Here is a 5,742-nt window from a genome sequence, read left to right on the forward strand (position 1 = left end):
CACACGTACAGCTCGACGATGATCTCGGCCTTCTTGATCCAGCAAGAGAGACGGAGAGGTAGATGAGTTCTCCGGCAGCATGGCGGCGCTCCAGAGGTTGGTGGTGGTCTAATCTCAGTAGGGCTCCGCCCGAGCTCCGCAGAAACGCGATCTAGAGGAAAAACCGTGGAGGTATGTGGTCGGGCTGCCGTGGTCGTTTACCGGCAAGTCTCTTTACTCGTTCTGTAATACAAGATCCCGCAACTTACACTAAGTCACATTGCTTGCAAGGCTTGTGTGTGATGTTGTATTACCTAGTGGGCCCCGAGATACCTCTCCGTCATACAGAGTGACAAATCCCAGTCTTGATCCATACTAACTCAACGAAAACCTTCGGAGATACGTGTAGAGCATCTTTATAGTCACCTAGTTACGTTGCGACGTTTGATACACACAAAGCATTCCTCCGGTGTCAGTGAGTTATATGATATCATGGTCATAGGAACAAATACTTGACACGTAGAAAACAGTAGCAACAAAATGACACAATCAACATGCTACATCTATTAGTTTGGGTCTAGTCCATCACATGATTCTCCTAATGATGTGATCCCGTTATCAAGTAACAACACTTGCCTATGGCCAGGAAACCTTGACCATCTTTGATCAACGAGCTAGTCAACTAGAGGCTTACTAGGGACAGTGTTTTGTCTATGTATCCACACAAGTATTGTGTTTCCAATCAATACAATTATAGCATGGATAATAAACGATTATCATGAACAAGGAAATATAATAATAACTAATTATTATTGCCTCTAGGGCATAGTTCCAACATTCCAATGCTATTTTGTGGAAATTGGCAAGCTTGCCCGTACATATTTTGTCCTACATTGGTTAAGTGGAATTATGGTAGAGTTTTTAGCTCCAAGAAGAAATCCCCGATCCAACATTCATTGCTGGATCCCACAACGATAATACATGCACATGATTTCCTTCTTGATTGCATCGTCTTGGAGTATCGTGATGCCTCATGTTGTATGGTCATTTGAGTTAGGTCGGTGGCAGGGAAGAGCTTAGGGTGAAAACCCTTGTTTTTGCTGGATGGCGGCGTACATTGAAGGCACTTGTCGTTGTCACTTATGGTGGTAGGGAAGATCTCACGGTGAAAACCCTAGCGTCACCTTGAGTATCGTGATGGAATGGAATGGACCGGATGGTGACGAGGGCAACATTTTTTTCTAGCCTTTTCTCTATGGCCCACCAACCATTAAATCTACTATAATCGTTGTTTGCTGATGACATAACAAAGTGATGGGTCGGGTCCCGGAGGGTCAAACAAGCATTCTCTTCCTTACTAATGACATGACAAAGTGGCGGGTCTCATAGAGAAGGAAACAAGTCTAAGGGGACGCCAACAAGGGGTTGACCTAATGGCAACTTGCGGAGATGGCATGCAAAAGCATTTGGCAAATATCTTCGCAGGCGTTAGTGGCACAACCACAATTCATGAAAATTTAGTGACAACCATCAAATATCCGAACTAGATAGTACTAGTACATACCAAATTTCCTCAATTAGGTTACAAAGAAAGTTAGCCATAAAATTAGGAAAATTAACGGTGGTCATATTTCTGTGATCAAAAGAGTATTAGTTTTTTTAAGGTTACTAGTAAGCATGCACGTGCAACGCACGAATAATCGTACACCAAAAATTCCCTGCTCATATGGACATTTTGATCACTAAATATATGTCTTTTATGCACTATGTACGGATGCATATAGACATTTTGATCCATATGTTATTTATATTCGAAAATTTAAAAAGATTTATAATTAGGAATGGAGGAAGTAGTCAAAATATAATCAAATATTCCATAATGTACAAATAAACATGGTAGACACAGAAAAGGTAAAAAAACAAAAATAAGAACATACTCCCCGTATAAAAAAACCTCACCCACTCTCGTTATAAAAAATAACCTAACAATTTCGTGAAAAAAGAAAAACCTCACAATCTCACCCACCTCGTTTAAAAAAAACACACCCGAACCACCCACTCCCCCCCCACCCGATCCCCCCACACAATCTCACCCACTCCCCCTCTCCCCACCCGATCCTATCCTCTCCTCTTAGTGCACACCACAGCCCTCTCCCCACCCAAACCTTATCCTCTCCTCGGCGACTCCGGTGTGCTCCTCCCATCAGATCCTCATCCGCCTCGCGCTCCCGGAGCTGCTCCGCGTCCGCTCCGTCGCCCGTCCCCTGTCCCACCTCATCTCCTCCCCGGACTTCCGCCGCTTCTACCACCTATCCTCCGTCTCGTCCGGCCACGCCCCGGCTGCCGCGTGGCTCCTTGTGTTCAAAAAGCTCCCGAGTTGCGCAGCGCGAGCCACGACAGGATGCAGTCCTCGTGGTACATGTGGCTGCAGGGCATCTCCCGGGCCTCGTCGCCCAGCTCGAAGGCCTCCTTGCAAACGGCGCAGTGGGAGTCGGCGCCGACGTGGAAGGCGGCGACGACGACGGTGGGCATGGACTCGACGGCGGCATTGGAGGCCGGCGGGTTGTCGCAGGGGCGGACGGCGCCGAAGCCACCGGCCTCGATCTGGGCGAGCTGCTCAAGGAGGCGCTCGAAGCCGGAGCCCATGAGGAAGTCGGACATGCTCTCGGGCAGCGGGCGGAGGCCGGATCCGGCGCCGTCGTCGTAGAAGAGCTCGAAGCTGCTGGTGGCGCTGGTGGCGTGGACGGACCTCGGCGGGCGCGTCCGCGGCGGCGCGGCGTCGGATGAAGGATGGCGGGCATGACGGCCCTGCGCGGCGGCGGCGCGTCCATCTGCTCCAGGAAGCCGTCGTCGCAGCCGGGGCAGGCTAGCTCGGCGTCCCCCTCTGTGCGCACGAACCACTCGCAGCTGTAGCACCAGTAGGACGGCGCCCCCGCCGCCACTACCGGGCCGGCAGCCGTGTCCGCCCACCGATCCATCGGGAGTATACTCCAGTCGATGAAAGTATTATGGTCACGTATCCACGCGACAAAAGAACAAGTACTACGACGTGTTGTTAAGATCTGACAACCTGCCCCATTGCAGCATGATGTCAGTAGAGAGCTTGAAAAGCTGAAGCTTAAGTCTGTTGATGCATCTCTTCAGGCAAGTCAGTGGTGTGGCTGCTGTAAAAAAGGGTGAATCTACCAGTTCAGCAGAAATGTTTAAATCATCTTACCTCTGATCCTTATTTATGTGTATCAGGTGAATGAATTAGCTGCGAGGCGCATGGAAGTGGAAGCTTAGTTAAGTCAGATCCAGCCTAGGGTGGATAATGCTACAGCATCATTCTCAGAGTTCACTTGGGAAGAGATTGATAATGCAAGGTCATGCAAGATCGGAATTGGGTCTAATGGAACCATTTCAACCAAGAGGTATTATTTATTTCCTGAATTCATCCTCTTCCAGCGCGGCTTTGTGCTAGATTATTTCATCTGCCTCGTGATTTATGATTAGTATTTATGATCTTTGAGCTTGATTTGAAGAGACCACGACAAAAGATCGATTATAATTAGTTCAGTGTTCTGACAGATATGTGTAGTTAGTCTTCAAAAGTTGGCAATCAACGTAATGGAAGATCCATCAAGCGATAGTGGGCAATCAGCAAACGGCACTGAGCCTGAGCTGGACCCCATGGAATTGTATGACAATGAAGAGAGCAGATCCCATACTGTGGATGATTCAAATGGACAGTCTTCTATGGATGTTGACAAAAAACAGCTTTCTGTGGATGCTGATATGAATGGGAAACCACCCTTGGATGGTGATGGTAAGGGAAAGTACTCCGAGTCACATGCAGAAGTTCCAATTGACATGAGCTTGGGAAGCCTAGAGAGGTTCTGCAAGGAAGCATCAAGGTCATTTTTTGATGAGGTTGGTCTGATTAGCCATCAGATAAATTCCTACAACAAGTTTGTCTCGCATGGGCTCCAGGAGCTATTTGATTCGCTTGGAGAAGTGACTATCGAGCGAGGTTATGATTCCTCAAAGAAAGGAACTGTTGGTGGTTGGAGGCGTGCGTCATCAGGTTTGGCACAGTGAAACTGGAAAAGCCTGTATTTTGGTCTGGCAAAGATGATATTGATGAGGAGTCACTTAAGCTGAAGCCTAGACATGCTCGCCTCCAAAATATGACATATTCCTCCAAAATGGAAGTAGAAGTGCATATTCAGGTCAGAAGTCTTCATGTTCTTTATATTCTATAATTACTTACTCTTTTATGTTGTTGTGTGTTTATGAAGTGTTGCACACATGAATGCAATCTCTGGGATCGATGCTTCCAAAAGTATTTGTAACTGTAAAATGATGTGACATGCATGCTATGACCCTGTTTTTTTAAGTGTTGTTGACAACACACAATTTTAATCATGTTTGTAAGTTAATCATGTAAAAAGATGCAAAGACCTTGTGTGTCTATCTACTGATCTTGTGAAGCTGATGTTGTCTTCATTTAATTTGGTAGTTGATTTATTCCCTGGTACCCCAATTAATGTAGCAAAACATTCCATTGACAGAACATGAAATCGAGCAGTCAAGGAACAAATGGCTGCTTTCCAGATTAGCTTAGCAGTTAGCAACATACATAGTTGTAGATGCCACTGATGTCTGCTAATGTTTTATGCGCTTGATTCTATTGAACTGTTGTGTTGATATGTTAATTTACTTTCATAAACTATGTGCTAAGATGTCTTATGGTGTGTGTGTTTTGAAGTTACCATATCATCACTGGGTACTCATATTTGTGCACTTAGGGTGTGTTTGGTTGCATTCTCATCTCAGCATAGTTGTTCCCGCTTCGTGCATGCTCATCTCAACACCCCTCTTCATGCATGCTCTCTTCATGCATGCATCTATTGTATTTGTGTTAAGCTAGTGTGGAGTCATGCACCCTTCATACACTCTACCAAACACCCAAGGGTGGGTCGGGAAGGGAACTTTTAGGCTCATGCACCCTTCATGCATCCTACCAAACACACCGTTAGGTGTTACAGTCACTGAGTCACCCAATTTCCTGACGTATTTGAAACTGTTCACAGATTTATTCTATGGAGAAAAGTGACAAGTCTAAAACAGAGAATGATGTTTTTGGTCACAAGAGGGTTCTTATGGATGAAACTCATCTCGTGTCTATTGGTCGCCTTCCAGTCATGGTTAATTCAAATTTATGCTGGTTGCATGAACTCAAGGAAAGTGACTGCCTTTTTGATTCTGGTGGATACTTTTTGATCACGGGAATGGAGAAGGTATAATTCGATTGATCTCTCTTTGCTTATTTTAGTTGATGAATCATGGAGGGAATGTTGTATTATCAAATGCTGTAAATGCTTCTTTTGTCACCAACACGGAGTACAGAGCTGCGAGCTTTCTTAGTTTTGATTTTTTTTATTATATATGCCATTGAAATCATTCCGAGAAAAAAAAGTTTACATGAGTACCATGTGAATTGGTCTGCTTTCATATGTTGAACTGTTATGACTTCTTATTTTACTTCAATATATTAGTATTTAAAATCAATATATTTGCTTCTTATGTTACATTGGGAAATCAAGAAATTGTTGGTTAAATTTTTCAATGCCAGTTATATGTTTGGAATTATAAATTAAGGAACTATAGATCTGTAAGATGGGATGAAGTGATGAAGCCATAACAGTTGAGTGACTGGGACTGGAAATAACAAACAAATTCTCCTTAGCTGTGGTTGTTTTCTGCAATCCGCTTAGACAA

At 44.8% G+C, this 5,742-nt stretch overlaps 2 pseudogenes; one reads left to right on the top strand and one right to left on the bottom strand.

Annotated features, from left to right (window-relative positions):
• Positions 1-2,340: 2,340 nt before the first annotated feature.
• On the bottom strand, positions 2,341-2,957 carry LOC123450655 (annotated as a pseudogene).
• A 631-nt stretch (positions 2,958-3,588) lies between these two features.
• On the top strand, positions 3,589-5,267 carry LOC123446685 (annotated as a pseudogene).
• Positions 5,268-5,742: the final 475 nt, after the last annotated feature.

Source organism: Hordeum vulgare, chromosome 4H (genome assembly GCF_904849725.1).
Source record: "Hordeum vulgare subsp. vulgare chromosome 4H, MorexV3_pseudomolecules_assembly, whole genome shotgun sequence".
In the NCBI taxonomy this organism is placed as follows: domain Eukaryota; kingdom Viridiplantae; phylum Streptophyta; class Magnoliopsida; order Poales; family Poaceae; genus Hordeum; species Hordeum vulgare.